The sequence below is a fragment of the Trachypithecus francoisi genome, unplaced genomic scaffold, assembly GCF_009764315.1.
Source record: "Trachypithecus francoisi isolate TF-2019V2 unplaced genomic scaffold, Tfra_2.0 Contig01474, whole genome shotgun sequence".
NCBI classification, from domain to species: Eukaryota; Metazoa; Chordata; class Mammalia; order Primates; family Cercopithecidae; genus Trachypithecus; species Trachypithecus francoisi.
Window position 1 is genome coordinate 13,481,008 of NW_022681435.1, and position 20,479 is coordinate 13,501,486.

The window sequence follows — 20,479 nt, forward strand, 5'->3', positions numbered from 1 at the left end:
CTGGCCTCAAGTACTCCTCCTGCCTTCGCCTCCCAAACTGCTAGGATTACAGCTGTGAGCCACCATACCTGGCCTTATTTATTTATTAAACATATGATAGAGTTTCCCAGTGAAGTGATGTGGGTGGTGATGTTTCTTTTGGAATATTTGAAATCATGGACTAATTTGATTTAATTAATATAGGTATATTAAAGCTTTCTATTTCTTCTTGAGTAAATTTTAGTAGCTTATATATTTTTTAAAGCTTTATCCATTTCATGGTAAGTTACAAGTTTTCTTGAGAGGAAAAATTGAATGTTAAGTGTTGTGAATTTTAAAATATTACAATCAAATAATACATATTTGAAAGTGACAGCATAAAATTATATTAATTACAGCTTTAGCCAATCGTTACTACAACCACCTTATAGACAAGATTTATTAAGATATGCAAACACAGAATGCCTCCATATTCTGATGGCATCCAATATTGAGCAAAGCCCTGGTTCCTTGAACTCTCCCCAAAATTATCTAGCACAAGCCCAAATTATATAATTAACCTTTTCTAACAGTCTCTTATTGTAATGCATTCTCCTTCACTGCAATGAGTCATCAACCTCACTTCTTCACCTACAGGTATGTTCCTGGCAGTCTTTGAGTGCTGAGCACTGACTAATCCAATTAAACTTTAAACAGAAATGATATTTCTGTTAGCTATGCAAATTATATACTGAAGTGTTTTGGTAATCCCTCTAACCCCATTTCTAATGGCAGTTGGGATGACAGCACTACATCATGTTTGGCAATGAAAAGTAAAATAGGCCAGCAATAGCTGTGAAGAGTTCTTTGAGCTCACACAGTGATAAATCTACTTTTAAGTTCTCCCTTAATGTATTTTAGTAAAATTAATTAGTACTGTAGAACATATAAAAGTTTATCTGTGTTCATTTTGTTTACTTCTAAATATTAATAGTCACACTAACATTGATTTATTGTGACTTAGTTTTATAGTACATAATACTTATTATAAATTAATGAGTTTTTGGTATATAAATATGTTTAGCAGGCTATTAGTAGCAAGATGGAATATATCAGATGATTATTGCATTTGCATTAATTTAGAGTTATTAAAAAATGATCTGGCTAACTAGAGTACAGCCTACAGGCATCAGATTTTAAAAAATAATATTAACATTCCAAATGTTTTTTATATATTCTCAAAATTCCACTAGCTTATGGAGGTCAAAGTGGATCATATGTAGATTAAAAGCCTGATAATGCAAGAAATATATTATATACAAGAAATCATGAAATTGGCTTCATTAGTAAATGTTTACTCAAGTATAGATTTGTGTAATTTTTGTATCATGATCAAATGTGGATACTTTGAATGCCATTGTAATTTTCAGTAAATGTTGAATTTTTTTTCCTAAATATTTGAGTCATACTTTAATTTCAGCCTATTTAAGTTTGGAATTTCTTAACATTCTAATAAACTGTTGAATTTTAAACCATTATATTATTTTGCTTCTATTGAACAAAATGTCTTTACCATTTGAGATCTATTTTAACCTTCACTAATGAAAATAATAATAATCGGTGTTTCCTCCTATCTTAGTCAGCTAAGGCCTACCACAATGCAAAGTAGTTGTTCTTTTCATCTATATTTATTTTTTAACCTAATTTATAATTTTATCTAATTATTATATTTTCTGTAATCAAGACAATCATCAAGTCTATAGACTTTATAGTTCTACAATTATTTTCTCGTCATTCAAAGATGAACATTTTCAAAGCACATGTCTGCAAATCAGACAGACATGCATGGTGGCTTAACCTGAAATATAGCACATACTTTTCAACTTAAATATATTGCAGTCATTACTTCTTTTATCATTTTACTTTTTTACTTTCTTCCATATTTTTAACTAATTGAAAATATGTTCAATTATTTTGTTAGTAATAATCTTTCTATTTTGAGTACTTTAAATCCCCATTTCTTGAGCCAAAAATTTGTTTTGCCTGTATGACGAGAAATTTTATAGAAAACTGTATCATATGCTTTTATAAAAAGAAGTCTATTTAAATATGTTTACAAATTTAATTCAGTATACACTATATTTTCCCAACTGTATTGGAAAAAATTGCTATTTTAAAAGATAGCAATCTCCAAAAACTGTTGACTTTTTGTCTGCTGCTAGTTCAGTGAGAGATGGTAGGTAAACAATTGAAATAAATTAAACAATAAATATTTAAAGCCTAACATAAATTTGGAATTATTAAGAAAGCAACTAATACTGATTCTGAAAACAAAACATTAAACAAAAGCAAGATGATGTTATTAATGATTTGTCCTAATTCTTTCTTTACTCGTGTCTAACTATGAAAGTTTTCTTTAGTAAAGAACACTACCTTCGAAGAATGCTAGCATGCCAAGCAATAGACTCTCTTTCATTGAATTATAGTAATAAAACATCTCTTGTTGATGGAGTGAAGAAAAGTTATATTTACTTTTCAGAAGAGTGTGTGTGTGTGTGTGTGTGTGTGTGTGTAATTTTTCACTAAGCAAAAAGAGGATGAGATAATGACGTAAACAGGCATGTTTTATTTCCCAGTTATGTTTAGGAATGAATACACCTAAGCTGCTCTCACAAAGACATACAAAAATGGAGATGCACAACAAAAGTAGAAGTATATTTCTGTCTCATGTCATTGCAGTCAAGTAAATAATAGTCCAGAATAGATAGGCAGTTACTCTCCACTGGGTTATCATGGGAGGCACTGTAGTAGCTACTTGCTTTTCTTTAACTATATCTCCAAACACTATGGTCTCTCAAACATAATATTGGGTAAAAGGAAGTTTATACTAAACAGCTATACCAAGTAATTAAATCTGTGTGACACATAGAAACCCTTTTTGTTTCTCTGAATTTAACTCCTAATGGTATGTTTTATCAGAGCATTCTTATTTAGCATTTTTAAAATTTTGTCCATAAAAATTCCATATTTATTTTTACAATCATAATTTAGTGAAGATAAGCAAACGTCTTTCTACTAAACTTTGGGAAGTCTAGCTAAATGGTTCAACTTGAAAATCGTTTACTTAAATTTCGCACACAGTGTTTGGAATGGAATAAGTAACAACTTGTCAACTGAACAATGACAGTGTAAACCTGAGAATCAGCTATAAAGACCTGGTAACATATAAGAATCAAACTTGTTCTAATGTTATTCTTAGAAGCTATTCATCTGACATTTGCCTAATTTTCACTTGTCCTCTAAAGGGAAAGATCTTATTGGTTACAACAACACATACATCCAATTCAAATGAATGTAATATGTCCTTGTAAATTACTATATTAGCAGTGTAGGTTATGTAACTTTCTCCTCTCAGATTATATACTTTGAGTTTACCTCCAAGAACCTACTCTTGGTGTACATACAAATGTTTTTTTTTGATACTGCACAACTCAGGAACAAATTCGGGATCATAGTGATCTTATTGACAAAAATTATCTCATTAATGTTTATTAAATACCATCTATGTGCCAAACATTATATGAGGGACAGAGTGAGGCAGAACTGAAGAAAATATATAGTTCCTCTTCTCAGGGAATTGAAATTTTTAGATGTGAAAATTCAATTACAACAAATCTGTATAGTATTCTCATTTCCAAGTCTCACTTATAAGATGACACATGAGAAAATACCTGGGAGAGATGAGGACTTGAGATATACTAATATCCTGGGAAGGGGTACGACAGAGAGGAGCAGTTAGAGCTAACATGCTGAGGTTGGCACAGGCTAAGAACACTTGAGGAGAGCCAGAGAGACTGGGATGGCCACAGAAAGCGATGAGAAGAGAAGGTGACGTCAGAAAGGTGACAGAAACGAAACATATGCCACTGGAAGGTATTTTGCTTTCATTCTAAATAAAATGGGATGTTGTTGGAGAGTTTGGGGAAAATGGAATCTAAAAACGTCACTCTGTTCCTTTGTAACATACAATCACTCCTCAGTGTCAGGTGCGAGATGGGTTCCAGGATCCCCCTGAATACTAAAATCTGCAGATGCTCAAGTTCTAGGTATAAAATGGTGTAATATTTTCATACAACCTATGCACATCCTCCTCTATATATTAAATCATCTCTAGACTACCTGAAATACCTAATACAATGTAAATGCTCTGTAAATAGTTGTTATACTGTGTTGTTCAGGGAATAGTGACAAGAAAAAAAAGTCTGTGCATGTTCATTAAAGACTCAACCATCATAGACTTAACTATCGTTTTGATCCACAGTTGGTTCCGTCTGTGAATTCAGAACCGACAGAGATGGAGGGTCATCTGTATATTGTAACATAACATGTGGACAGGCAGGGCAACCAGTTCATAGGTATTATAATAATGTAGAAAAGAAGTGATGATAGACACATGACAAAAGATAGACAGATAGATTAAAAAGATAACGGAGAGAGAGAAAGATACAAATATAGATAAGCTAATGTCATTAGAAAGACCTCTAAGGAAGTGCCAAAATGATTTTTAAATATGGCCAAATATTTTTTAAAACATATGCTAATCACATTTCTTTAGTTTTAATCATAACTGGTCAATTTTCTTTTATTTCTTTCATTAGGCATGCAATAATGAAATTTTAGTTTTAGATTTTCTGTTCTAGAGTTGCTTAATTATGAGAATAGCACTACCCAGTAGAACTTTCTCTGGTGACAGAAATGTCTCCTGCACTTTCCAACATGTGAGCCATTAGGCATGCATGAGCACCAGGAATGAGGCTGTTCTCTTCACTTTCCAACATGTGAGCCACTAGCCATGCATGAGCACCAGGAATGAGGCTGTTCTCTGCACCAACCAACATGTGAGCCACTAGGCATGCATGAGTACCAGGAATGAGGCTGTTCTCTTCATTTTCCAATATGTGAGCCACTATACATGCATGCGCACCAGGAATGAGGCTGTTCTCTGCACCAACCAACATGTGAGCCACTAGACATGCATGATCACCAGGAATGAGGCTTGGTGTGAGTGAAAACTAAATTTTTAATTTACTTTAATTTAATCTGTAGTAACTTAAATCTAAATACACACATGAGGCTACTTATTGAACAGCATAGTTCTAGAACATAGTGGCAGGTACGGAAAGAGACTGTTATTGGAAGAGTCAGACATTGGAGGAGGAATTCTGAAGTCCTATTCACTTTCTGTTTTTAATTTGAGTAATGATTACAAGAATGATCATGTTATAATTATTAGTCAAACTACATATGTATGCTTTATAACTTTTTCTGTGTTTTGGTATTACACACACAAACATACAAACAGCCCAAATTAACAGAAAGAGAGAATAGGAGGTAAGGGTGCGAAGACAAGTAATGCACATGACTTTTTGAAGAAACTGAGCCGTAAAGCCCAAAGTAATTAGAGCCTGAAATTGAAAGGGATATATCAGTCCATCTGATAAATAGTTACTATTTAATTAGGTTGAAAAATCTAATGCTAATTAATGGATATTAATTAGGAAAGATGATTTAGAACTACAGAAATTCAGATTAAGCTATAGAGCAAGATGCATGAGTAGGGGGAAATTATGTGGCGTGTTCAGTGGTAGATAGGTTTAGAGTTGAGTGAGCACAACAGAAAGTGAATCTCTTATTGCTCGTGACTAATTTATCTATATTTTCTCTAGGTCCAGTGAGCTACATTCTATTAATCTCTATTTTCTTTTTCAGATGGGAAACCATGATATCTTGATAAGAGGGAAATTAATGAAGTAGAGTAAAACTACAAGCATCATAAAATCTTTCAAAACTGTGAGGAATGCTGGAAAAAGTTTAGGATGACAGAAATGGATTAGGAATTGGCCCATTTAGTTTTAGGGGAAAGTATGAGCAAAGAAAATGATTTAGAATTTGTGTGAAACTAGATGAACAGAACACTTGCACACAACAGTAACATTAGGCTGCATCTGTCCTGTGTATTAGAAATTTCAAGGAATTTCATGTGTATTATTATTTGATTCTTATAGTACATACTTCTTTGAGTAAGGCAATAATTTTATTCCTAATTAATTCAGTGATGGTTAAATTGGAAATGATTTAACTTGCTAAGATCAAATACCTGGTGTTAAAGCAAATTACTCATGCCACTCTGCTGATAGAACTGCTCATACCACATTAATTATATAACATCCACTAACTAAAGAAAAACCAAAAGCACCAAAATTGAATTCTTTTTTCATTCTCTTTCTCCTTCTCCTTCTCTTATTCGTCTTCTTCCTGCTTTGGGAAACACATAACATGATTTTCACATCAATGTAATCAGAAAGTACTCAGAGAAGTGTATTTCTAGAGAGAGTTTGGGTATGGCTTTTTTTCCCACCCATTATAGTAATCAAAACTGCCTGCAACTATCTCGCTGATATCTAATTACAAACTGTTATATTGGACTGTAGACCCAGAGAACAAGCAATGGAGGAAAGACAAAGAATTAATGCTAATCAGAAATAGAAAAGTATATCAATTTGGTGAAAATGCCATTAAGTAGTAGAAAAGAATAGTAACCTCTGTTATTCAAAGGTCTTCTGCTTATAATTTCATAGAAAATCTTCAGAAAATTACTTTATATTGTGCCTCCATTTTCTTCCAACTGTTAATTTATTACTTGAATACTCTTCCTTTTTTAGTGACACTTAATGTGTCCCAGATTTGAAGATACCTGTATAGACATTCAAACATATATTAAGTTCATATTCACTTTGAGAATAATATCAACTCTTTCTTCCCTGCACATAAAACCAGTTTTTCAATTTTTAGAATATGAAAAGTTGTTTAGAAACTCCTAGAGATAATTTAATTCAATATGCACATTATTGATCAGAGGTTCTAAAAGTGATTAATCAGAAACTTTTATATTAAAACTGTAAATAGTCAAGACAAAATTTTATTTTTTAATTGGATAATAAACTAATAGACTTAGACATTAATTTATTCAGACTCAAGTAAAACCAAAGAAATGAACAATGCCAGCAACTGCACAATACTGCTCATAGCACACTCTTGGTTTAGAGTTTATTTCATTTAGCAAAATAATTTTTTAAAAAGTTTCAGCACTTTGGGAGCCCGAAGCAGGCAGATCATCTGAGGTCAGGAGTTTGAGACCAAACTGACCAACATGAAGGAACTCCGTCTCTACTAAAAATACAGAATTAGCTGAGTGCCACATGCCTGGAATCCCAGCTACTTGGGAGGCTGAGGCAGGAGAATCACTTGAACCCAGGAGGCGGAGGTTGCAGTGAGCTGAGATTGCACCATTGCACTCCAGCCTGGGCAACAAGAGTGAACCTCTGTCCCAAAATAAATAAATAAAATAAAATAAAAAAGTTTTATTTACATTATACAGTTTCCTTATATTTAAATTCTAAAAATTTATTACTTATTCATGATGGTTGAAAAATTTTCATTTTACCAGCTAAAAATCACATTTCTATGCATTGATGCCCAATTCGCTTTGCAACAATAGCAAGTGTCTCCATACATTACGCTTAGTGTTGCTGCCAACTCATTGCTTAGTGGAATTAGCTGTAGATCTGAGAATCCATAATGTGATAACACTTATAAGCAACTTGCATTCAAATGTGATATTATTTGAAGTGAAGCAATCAAGTCCCAAATTTGTTTTTCTTTTTCTTCTTGTTTCTATTGTTTGTCTTCCCTTTGGCAAGTAAGAAATAATTTTAATTATAGAAGCAATTACATTACTAAGTCTAATAATAGTATTATATTAAAAAAATAGTTTCATTAAGAGCTGTTATGGCTTACACTGTAAGTTGCCGCTATGCAAGTAAATGACCTAAATGAAAACAGGGAACACTCCTGGATAATAGGCTTTATGAAAATGATTATATGGGTGTGTTTAATCTCTAGATCATATTGGTTGTAATTCTCACTAGAAATGTAAGAAGGTGAGTTTAATTTTTAAAAAAAAAGAACAAGAAAGAATGCCTCACCATGTAAACAACTTATGCCATCTGTCATATCCCTGTGATTAATATCTTAATTATTGTATGACATAAGAACTCAATGATGTGTGAAGGCAATGTTAACTTTAATCAATGAGATGCAAAAGTCAATTTAATTGTCACAAGGCATTTGCTGTTACCATCGTGTTGATGTGGTTTATTTCCATAATGACTCTTTTAAGCAAAAAAATGCCTTTCTGTTTTAATTGAATAGAGTGACTTCATTGTGTGAAAATCATGTTATGTGTTTTCAACCTCTACTGGCTTTTAAAGAATATGCATTTAGTTTGCACAGGAACGAGTGAGCAATATTTTTGCCCGTGATTGCTTGAAGCAGTCCTGCAGTAGCCAAGATAGTTAAATATTCTTTTCATTCTTATATTTACTCATTCAACAAGTATGCCTCATTGTGCCAAGTGGAGAGGAAAGAGAAGTGAGAAAGGAAATATGATTGCTGAATTAATAAAACTCATAGTCTATTGGGGGATAGAGATAATTGAAAAAGACCCATATACATTTTCTAGTTAAAATTGCATTGAGTGCTATGAAGGACAGCAACTAGGGACTGTTAATGCAAAATCAAACTCTGTGAAATACTTATAAAGAGGTTTATTCTGAGCCAGTATGAGTGACCATGGTGAGGAACAATCTCAAGAGGTCCTGAGAAAGTGCGCCCAAGTCAGTTGGGTTATAGTTTGGTTTTCTCTATTTTAGGGAGATAGAAATTATGGACAAAGATATAAATGAATACATGTAAGTTATATATAGGCTTGGTGGCCTCGAAAGGCAAGACATCTCAAAATGGGGTTAGGGTGGAGTGGGGGAATGTTGGAGCTATTACAGATGGTCATAAGTGAATTCAAAGATTTTCTTATGGCAATTGGTTGAAAAAGTTAAACTTTGTCTAAGGACTTGAAGTCAGTAGAAAGAAATATTTGAGTTGAGATGGGGCGGAATGTGGAAGCCAAGTTCTTTTTGTTGTTGTTGTTATGTAGATGAATCCTTCAGGTGGCAATCTACCAAAAGAATAGATAGTTACTATCTTTTTTTAGACCTTAAAAGATGTCAGACTCTTAGGAGTCAGTCTCTCTTAGATCCTAGAAAACCTTGGCTGTATTAATGGAGATTCTCTGCAGATGTGAGTTTCCTCCACAAAAGACAAGTTTATAGAACCATTTCAAAATATATCAAAGAAATATATTTTGGGGTGGTCTGCTATTTGTCTTGTGATGCTACACCAGAGTCAGGTTGGAATTGGTATTTTATTGCCACAAAAAGTCTGTTTTTTTTTTTTTTTTTTTTTTTTTTTTGAGACGGAGTCTCGCTCTGTCACCCAGGCTGGAGTGCAGTGGCACGATCTCGGCTCACTGCAAGCTCCCCCTCCCGGGTTTACACCATTCTCCTGCCTCAGCCTCCCGAGTAGCTGGGACTACAGGCGCCCACCATCTCGCCCGGCTAATTTTTTGTATTTTTTAGTAGAGACGGAGTTTCACCGTGTTAGCCAGGATGGTCTCGATCTCCTGACCTCGTGATCCACCCGTCTCGGCCTCCCAAAGTGCTGGGATTACAGGCTTGAGCCACCGCGCCGGGCCAAAAAGTCTGTTTTGTCCACGTTTTGACCACTATTTTAATATTAATGCTGGTCAGTTGTGCCTAAACTTTAAAAATGGAGGATGTTTGACGCAATGTGCCCAACCTCCATTCCCACGATGGCTACAAATTTTATACTTTTGAGGTTTCCCTGAAGTCCCCTTGGCCCAGAGGCCACAAACACTGTTAAGTTCTCTTACTTAAGGACTAGTTATTGTTTACCTTGAAAACTTGTGTGGTCCATTCAGATGGTTGTGGGGCTTAGTGTAACCAAGTATTTAAACTTTAAAATAAATTTTAGAACTTATTTTTCCCCATTTCTCTCTAGGGTTATAAAAAGAACACTAACTGAGACCCTAACCATAGGGATGTAGACTGACTAGAGCATTATAGGACATGCATCCTAGCAGATTTCACAAAGGGAGTACCCAAAACAAAAAAGCTTAAATGAAGTTCAAACAATTATCCAAAGATTGGCTCTTCTAAATATTTGGAATGTGTTTGTTAGATGTACCATAAGTATACAGATATAGGCCAGGCATGGTGGTTTTCACCTGTAATTCCAGCAATTTGAGAGGCTGAGGTGGGAAAATCACTTGAGTTCAGGAGTTTGAGACACTCTGGGCAATATGGTGAAAACCTGTCTCTAAAAAAATATTAAAAAATTAGCCTGGCATGGTGGTCCACACTTGTACTCCCAGCTACCTGGGAGGCTGAGGTGGGATTGCTGCTTGAGCTCAAGAGGTCAAGGCTTCAGTGAGCCATGATTGTGCCACTGCACTGCAGCCTGGGTGACAGAATGAGATCCTATCTCAATAATAATAATAATAATAATAATTACTGATATAGATCAAGAGGCTCCTTGAAATTTAAGAATGATGTATTACATAACCACCTTCATCCAGCAGAGTGCTTCTGACATAAAGAAGAAATTAGAAAAACAAGAAGAGACACTGGGGATGAATCCCTCCCAGATAGTAGATATTGCCTTCAGTGTATACTGTTCTTCGGAAGCTAAGAAGTTAAGGCCAGGCACTATACATTTAGGAATGGTAGGAAAAATCCTACACCAAAGAAAGGATGGAAATCCAGGTAAGGCTTTGGGTTACAGTGTGCGTACTGTAACGAGAAAAATCACTGAAAGTTCATTTGCCCCAAAAAGAAAGGACTCAACGGCCAGAAGAAGAAGAAAATGCCAGGGAGAAGGCCCACTGGCAGACGGTGGAAGAGGATTGTGATCTCAATAAAGAATGAGAATTCCCAGGGGCTCCCCTAAATCTTTCAAAGCCTATTAAAATGTTCCCACAGGAGCCCTGGGTGCAACTGACCTTACTAACTGCTTAAAGGATGCCCTCTTTTGCATTCAAATTGAGGAAAAGGCCTACATGTTCTTTGCCATTGAATGGCAAGACCCAGACAAAAAGATGACTTTCCAATATTGTTGGACAGTGTTGCCTCAAGGATTTAAAAATTTACCCATCCTTTATGGTGAAATACTGGAAAAGGACTTAAGCTTATAAGGAGATAGAGGAGTACTATTACAATACACAGATGACTTGTTCATAGCAAGCTCAAACTAAGACCAATGTCTGTCCAACACTATTTTGGTTTTGAATCATTTAACACAACGTGGATAAAAGGTGTCCCTCTTGCACAAGGCTCAAGTCTGTAAGCAGGAAGTGACCTATTTTGGATTACAATTAAAGCAGGGGAAGAGGGGCATATTGTCCTACAGGAACTAGCCAATAGCCACTATGAAAGCCTCCAAGAACAGGAGGCAGCTACAGGGATTTGGGGCATGGTAGGCTTCTGCCATATTTGAATCCCCAACTTTGGACTTATAGCTAAACCCCTCTTATGAGGCCTTAAAAGGGCTGGACTCAGAGGCCCTGCAGTGAACAGCAGAATGCCAACAAGTGTTTGACACTATCAAAGAAATGTTAATGTCAGCCCCAGCTCTGGGACTGCCAAATCCTCAGAAGCCATTCAAGTTTATATCTATGAGAAAGAGAACATACGACTGGAAGTGTTGGTCCAGATGTTGGGAACACCCTATAACCAATGGACCTTTTTTCTAAACAGCTGGATCAAACCACTAAAAGATGGCCTCCCTGCCTCTGGGCAGTGGCTGCCACCTGTGAGATGCTAAGAGGGGCAGAGATGTTTACCCTGAGGCAGGCTGTCACCTTTTCTTTCCCTTATCAGGTGCTAACCCTGCTGGAGTAGAAGGGAGACTATTGGCTTACTGCAGGGCAAATGGACAAATACAAGGCCATCCTACTGAATGACTCAAATATCACCTTGCAAACCATCATTGCTCTAAATCCAGTCACCTTGCTCCTGGCCACTATAACCAACCAATAACTGAAACAATTGCCTGGAAATTCATGATGCATTTTAATCTGGCAGACCAGACCTGTCAGACCAAACATTGGCCACTCCAGACTAGGAGCTTTACACCAACAGATGCAGCTTCATGGAAGAATAATGATGCCAAGCTCAGTCCGCTGTGGTGACTACAGATAAGGCAGTAAAGGCCATGCCCTTTCTCCTGCCATTTCAGCACAGAAGGCTGAACTGAATGCTGTCACCAGAGCTTTGGAACTATCCCAGTAAATGTTTTCACTGACTCTAGGTATTCGGTTTTGGTAGTGCATGCTCATGGGACTGTGTGGAAGAAAAGAGGCCTCCTGACCTCAGGAAACAAGAACACTAACCATCTGATGGAGATACTCACCTTATGAGATGCAGTCACATTACCAGCCCAGGCTGTTATTATGCACAGTTCAGGGCATCATAAAGTTGCCTCACAAACATCCAAAGGGAACCAGGTTGAAGCCTTCCCCACCAAGTCTGAAAGAGCCACAGAGGTAGCTAAAACTTTACTAAAGGAAATAAGTACATGGCCTGGGCTTCCTTCTTCTTCTATACAGTGCGGCAGTGGCTCTTCTTTTATTTCTGAAATCACACAAAAGGTAAGTCAAGCTTTGCAGATCAAATGGAAGTTAAACTTGTGAAGACCACAGGTGACAGTGAGATGGAGAAAACGAACCACATCTTAAAGAAGACAGTGGCAAAACTCTATCAGGAAACAGATTTCAGCTGGAATAAAGTTTTGCAAATTGTCTTATTCCACGTTAGAGTAGTGCCCTGAAGTGTGCTTGGGTTGATCCTTTTGAAATCATGAAAAATCCTTCCAGACCCCCTTCCTGAAAATTCTACCTGTAGACTGAATACACGAATCTAGAGCTAAACTGTATGTACAACTGGGGCAGATGTTACTAACGACACAGCAGTTTTCTTTATCTGGGTCTACACATTCCATGGATGAGTCTCTTCACTCTTTCACTTAGGAGATAAGGTGCTGCTGAAGTCTTGTAAAAACCTGGCACCAGATCAGCAGCTAGCCAAAAAGTGTGCAGGACTTCTTGGGATCCACTGCACTTTTTCCAGGTAACACTCATTCCTCTGTCAAGCTACCTGGGATCAAGCCATTGCTACATCAACTTCAGGCAAAGGCAGGTCCTTCACCACCTGACACCTCAGACAACAAGCCTACTTAGTTTTGCGAGCCAAAGAAAGATATGAAGTTATTGGCAAGGAAAAACCACACAGATAAATAATATCCTTCTGTTTGCATAAAGTCCTTAACAAACATTATATTGATCAGTACATTCTTTATCCTTGCTAAAACTAACCTTTTTGGCTAAATGAGTGTATGTGGTAGCTTCTCTCCAAAGTCAAAAAGACTGCTGGTTCTGTGGGGAGTCACCCTTTCTTCCACTTCAGCCTTGCCATGGTGCATGCAAGCTCTTGCTGTTTCCCTTCTGTGATGATAGTACCACTCACCATGAGTCCTCCAACTCTGAGGAAACCTGGAAAAACATTTTTCCTCTAGTTTACAGACAGGTTAATGTTACCCCCATTATAGGATAGTATTTGCTGGCCTAGGATGGCTGACAGCAGTCAGTGTGGCATGTCAAGCACCTCTGTGCATTGAAAAACAATAGTAGCACACCCCATGCTATTGCCCATGATATGGGATGGTGACCTCTTCAACAATGTGGTCAAACCCTTCAACTGACTGATAATATGTGACTAGGATGTCAGAGTAATATCTATCTACCTAGAAGGGTCCATTGTTCTCCCTGGAGTGGCTATGAGCCTACAGCACTCATGATTAGCCCTACTTATCTTACAGCTGGACTGGAATGTGTATCTTGGGGCACCATGACCTGCCAATAAGTATTCTGTCCTATATGGACTCTCTTTCTGCCAACTGGGAAAGTGTTCAGGCCAGATGCCATCATAAAACATGAGCATCCTGGTGGATCCACTCACAAGCTGCCTTTTCCCCCCAGATGGTGATCATAGATGCACAATTACAAGTAGAGGCCATGGCTAAGCATACAGCCACTGCCTTTAATAGCACAGGAGACTCAGGGCCTGCAGTGGCCTAAGGATGGTTCTTTTTATTTGGATAAATTAATATATATGTGAAAGTAAGAACTTCATCTCAAGCAAAGGAATTACTGGTATGTACAGAATAAATATCATTCTTGGAGAAATGTTCAAAATGATTTGGATATTCAGAAGAAAAAAATTAAAAATGTAAGAGGCAATGCAATAATTAAAGGTACTTTTCCTTTCACAGAAACCGCCTCCTCCCTTCTCTGCTCTCCCAGCTCTCTCTACTTCCCCTGCATGTTGTAATTCCTCCCTGCCTCAAACTGACTCCTGAATGAATTCCTAGCTCCTGTTTAAGGATGCAGGATTGTGTGCCTGGTAGGCTCTCACAGGGTCCACTTCATGTCTTAGATCAGGTTTCACCTCTAGGAGTCCCTTGTTAGTCACATACCACAGAGCAAGAAAGGCAGAAATATTAAAGAAACAGGGTCATGGAATGCTTGAGAGCTTGGATGAAAGACTGTGTCTCCATACGAAGGCAGCAGGATGGAGAGTAGTTCCACTATTCACTTGGAGAGAAACAAACAAACAAGGCATACAGCTGATGAATGTCAACAGAGATAGTGAGGAAAAAGTGACATACATTTTTTTTTCTTTCCTTAATGTGACAAAAACCAGCCCTTCTCACTTGAATTTTTAGCAAAGCTGGTGCCGTTGAGAATCTACTCCAAACACTTGGCTAATTTGGACGAATTTCTTACCAGTTGATGTTACTCATTTAAAGGACACCTTTCCCTGTGCCCCCATAAATTTTCAGAAGATACTCTGCAGTGTGTTTTCAGTTTACAAACATATGTATGGGGATGTGCACTGGCTACTGCATTGTTGTCAGCTAACTTTTGATGGGATCCAGAAGAACACTTCCATCAAGATGTTTGGTGTCAGTGAAGCCACCTATCTATCAGCCTCCACAACTATGAATGATTTAAGGTCATTAAAGACCTATTGAGAAGAGTGGATAGCACCAGTACTTTTTTTAGTCTTTCTGGTAGAGTTGAGTTGCGAGATGTTGCAGTGATGTACAGAAGAATGGTGAGTCTTCTGCTGATTACATCAGTGGTTTGATGAGGCTTTCTTAATAAATTACTGCCATAGGTCCAAGAGCAGATCAAAATTTCCTCTTATCCTGATTACCTTTGTCTTGGCTTTCTTGACAATTATCTAAACTCAAGTAAAGGAAAAGATGGTAGGATGGCAAACATAAACTCTCCTCAAATCTTGATGGTATTTATTCATTTGGAGACAATTTAGAAAAGATAAAGAAGAAGAGAAGAGATTAAAGACTGCTGTGTTGGCTGCTGTGTTACAGTTCTTTACTAAAGTGATTATTCCTTACTCTGGCCAACTTAAGAAGGTAGCAAAGTGCTTATAGAAAGAGACTGTATGCTGTTCTTGCAAGTGGCCAGGATGTTGGAAGAAGGGTTGTAGGAAGAGACTCAATAATGCAAGGATTGCCAGGACAAGAGAATTAAGAGAACCTAAAAGGACAAAACTCTCAGCTAACAAATACTTGGCAGTGGCTCAACATTAACAATTTGAGAGACTATTAGAGATGGAAAATGATGGACAAATGTAACAACATATTTTCCTCAGGCTACTATATCTTTGCCTTTTTCTGGCAGACACTAGTGCTACCTGTTCTGCAAATTCCTTGGAAATATCTTGCTTTACAACTAGTAACAGATCAATACAGAGGATGTTGGTATTTTGGGCCAGACTTTTACTTACCCCTTTCCTCCACAATTCCCACACAGATAGGTCCCCTTATTGAGGAATGTGTGTTCTTACTTTCCACTGAATCTACTGTAAACCTCCTGGGGAGAGATCTGCCGTGCAACTTAAAATCAGCCATGCTTTACACTCTGGATGGAGGGTTTGTGGAGCAGCTTGAGGAAAAGAATGTGATTTGTTTAGTATTTGTCATCTGAAATAAATGGGGTATGGCAGAATGGCAGTCTCAAAGTATGCTAAAAAGCACCTTAGGCATCATTTTGGGACTTAGGAAATGATTGTACTGGCTAAATTTGAGATATAGAAACAATAAAAATAGCCAAAAGAACAAGCCATGGTCACATATATTTTATTAATAAAACTATTTTCTTTGTTGGGAGCTCAGTTATAAAGAATAAAATCAGATATAAAAGAATTAGAAAAATAAGAAATATTTTGGCTTCTATCGTATCTCTAATTTAAACCTATACAGGATCTTTACCTCTTTCTTTTCTCTCTGCCTGAAAAACAAAGGCAAACCAAACAAAAATTGTATATTTAATTTAACGACCTTCTGTCTTCCCTGAGAACACTTATGAGGTGTCACCTCCTCTTAAAGCTCATCTCTGAAATAAGCTAAATTGCATCTGTGACTTTTTTCTTCTTTTATTTGAATAGATGGAGAAAGAAATCAGAGTTTTCATAAAACATATCTATTTTAAGTTATTTTCAATAAAATATTATGAGTCATCAACTATTGGAGTTGGAAACATGTGGTGCCAATCTTACTCCAGATTCCTGGCAGGAGTAGCAAACCAAATTACTTTGTTACGAAATGTTAAAATGAGATGTCTGGAAATTAATAGTGTTTAGGATGACAGGAACATCATGTGTATAGTTTTAACATATTCACCCAGATATTGAAATATCAAATAAATATCTGAGGATATGAATACAGAGATAAAAATTTGGTATCTGAGTCCATCATCATAAAATGGAGTTTAGTTTAAGATTAAATAGAGTACAGTTTAAGATTAAAAAAAAAATCAACCAAGACCAAACTTGAGAAACTCAAACTACCAAAAGTCCTAAAAAGAGGGTGACACCAAACTTACTGAGATATAGAAACTGAAAAGTCAGAAGGAAAAAGAATAAAACAAGTAACATCACAGAAAGAAGGTTTTCCAGGAGGATGTGGTCGATCCTGGGATATATCAGAGAGGTTAAATTGTAAAGAAGACAAGTCTGAAAAGAAAGTCCTGAGCATGGGCAGGGATGGCTTGAAATTCTTATTCACATTTTAAATCTGTAAGCCTGAGGTGGCAAGGTGGCATGTGTTTTCCTCCAGTTCCTTTTTTTTTTGGAGTGTTCATTCAGTCCTTTCTTCCTAAGAAATTTTGAGTCACTTTCTCCTATCCACACCTATTGGTCTCAGGATATTTAAGAAAATGATTTTGGGTGTGTACACTATTTCTCAGCCAATCTCTCCTCAGGCCAGGTTTTCATAAGTGCTAATCCTGGGAAAGGAAATAAGGCGAATTGTGGTCACTTCTAATTTGTGGCTTTCAGTATGACTTTACTATCAATAGAAACTACTTAGAATTCTATTATTATTTTATTCGGCATCTTTTGTCTCAATTTTTTAGAACTTGGATTGTATGCTGAGGCAGGAGAGTTTAATGAACCTAAAACCACACATCGTGTTGTCTCTTTTTTATATGTGTTTATTTTCCTACCATATTTAAAAGTTATTGTCTGGCAAATCATGAGTAAGATGACCCTTACATTACTTCCAGCTCTAATATTACTTGATTATTAATTTCATCCATAGAATGTTTATGCATTTCATCTGTAATGGGTTTTTAAAGATGCCTTGATATCGTTTTTCTTAGTCTACTTGTGTTGCGATAAAGGAATACCTGAGACTGGACAGTTTAGAAAGAGAAAAGGTGTATTTGGCTCCTGGCTTTGCAGACTCTGCAAGAAGCACGGCACCAGCATCTGCTTCTAGTGAGGACTTTAGGCTGTGTCCACTATGGTGGAAGTCAAAATGGAGCAAGTATGCAGAATCATATAACAAGAGAGGAAGCGAGAGAGAGAAGGATGGAACAGAGGAAGCTGTCAGGCTGTCTTTAGCAGCCAGCTCTTTTGGGAACTAAAGAGCAAGAATTCACTCATTATTTCCAGGACAGCACCAAGCTATTCATGAGAGATCTGATTCCATGACTCAAACACCTTCCACTAGGCCCCGTTTTCAACACAGGGGACAAGATTTCAACATGAGATTTGGAGAGGTCAAATGAATCAATATTCCAAATATAGAATAATTATATCTACAAATGAAACTAATGATTAGAGTGTTTAGGTTCAAATTAAACCCTAATCAGCTGTTATTGACTAATTTATTTTACAATATAATGACCACGAATATAAGTGGAGCCATTTATTAATGAGATGGCTAGATAACTGATTTGCCCTTCCATATTCTTTCCCCAATCTTCTGTACTGTGTGCTTCTCTTCCCAGAAGCCTAATGGGTAGAGACTACATTAATGGGCTCCTTGCTTTCTACTGGTTATTTGGGTTGAGCCAATGGTCAACATAACTGGGGACTGGAGGAGGGAGGGCAATGCCATTGGAGTAATTATTCCTTTTGTTCGTTTTTGTAGGATGGCTATACAATGGCTGAATCCCTAAAATGAAGTCACAGCTCCTATATGACTTTCTCCATATAGCCTCTTTCTTGGTTCTAGTAATTTCTTTCCTTCTTCATCTTTTCAGGTTTACTATTCTGTTACCTTTACTAGTTACCTGGCATACTGCACTGGTCACTGTGGATTTTTTTTTGCTCTGTAGTTACCTTCTCCATACCTTACATGAAATGTTGCTTTTAAATACTCTCCTCAAATTCACCAATTTGAGTTTTACCATATTGGAAAATTGCAGGATGTAGTTAAGGGATAAATTTTAAGAGTAAAATTTCAGAAAAGTAATAGATCAACTTACTAAATTGTGACTTTTGCTTTGTTATTTAGTACATATATATAATAAATTACTATGTATAAAGAATCCATCAGATGAATGTAAAGACTGTGGAATGTCTGCTCTTACAGAAATTCAACTCCAACTGTACTAACACTTAGCCAAAAGCCCAGTAACATCAACAAGTTTAAATGTTACTCCCTTTATATAGAAAATTAGTAAAAACACAGAATTATTCCTGTTTTATGAATAATAAGTTCTAAATATTTTATCAGCCTGTAGTATTAAAATGTTTTTATTTTCTAGTAGCTGTATTTAATCATAAACTTCTCTTTTTAGGCTTACTATGCAATGGTATGGCAAGTTAGGATATATTGACTACAATAGAGAATAGATTCGAATCTATTTAAAATATTATAGAAGTTCATTTTTCTTCACATAGCAGTACTGTAAGGTAAACAAGCTAACAAGGTAGCCTTGTGCCATGTAGTCTATTTTTAACTCATGGCTTCAAAGTTTGTTCTGGAAGTTGTCTCCAATTCAGTCATCCAGAAAGGCAAAGGAGCTTGGAAATTCCGTGTGCCATTCATGAAAGTGGCACATAACACTTTTGCTCCTATTACAAAGATAGGCAAGCAGTTGGTCATGTGGCTTCTCCTAACCTCTAAGGGAACTAGAAAGTGTAGTCTAGCTGTGTGTCTAGGAAGAAGAGAATTTGGATTTCAGTGACCTAGTAGCCTCTACAGCATTGCATACTGCAGAAATCCATACATATATTTGTATGATATTTAAAGATGTATATATATGCAAGTCAAAAGATATATATACACAACACATACATTTATGTTTCCATGGGCTAATTTTCATTATGTATACTATGACTGATGTAACGAATCAGAATAGGTGGGGAAATATTTCATTTTTCTGTAATCATTTATCTATTTAAGATCATGCACTGTATTATTATTAATCCAACTACTAGTGAAAATAGAAGTAATAGGCATGGTACATCTAGATCTCAGCATATTTGGAAGGTTTACTGAACTTTTTTTTTTCCTTTTTTTTTTTTTTTTGAGACGGAGTCTTGCTCTGTCACCAGGCTGGAGTGCAGCTGTGCAATCTCGGCTCACTGCAACCTCCGCCCCCTGGGTTCAAGCGATTCTTCTGCCTCAACCTCCCGAGTAACTGGGATTACAGGCACCCACCACCATGCCCGCTAATTTTTGTATTTTTAGTAGAGATGGGGTTTCACCATGTTGCCCAGGCTAGTCTCAAACTCCTGACCTCAGGTGATCTTCCAGCCTCGGCCCCCAAAAGTGCTGGGATTACAGGCGTGAGCCACCACGCCTGGCCTGCTGAACTTTTCTATACCTACTTCGAGTAGAGCTAAGAACATAAAATCAGTTAAACCGTATTTCTTAGTCTTCCGTATTTAAATAGGTCTGTTTGACTCTAAAATCAGATTCATGTTCGGAATGACCTGTATTATGGTCATGCTCTGTCTCACTGGAAAGAACAAACAGTTCCTTAAATATAGAAATGTATTGTGATAATACATCAGAGAAGTAAACCAGCACATAAGATGACCTTGTAATCAAGTCTCCTGGAAGCCCTGTAATGTCACTTAGAGCAGGAGTCCCTAACCCCTGGGTCATGGACTGATACTGGCCGCTGGCCTGCTAGGAAATGGGCCGCACAGCAGGAGGCAAGTGGTGA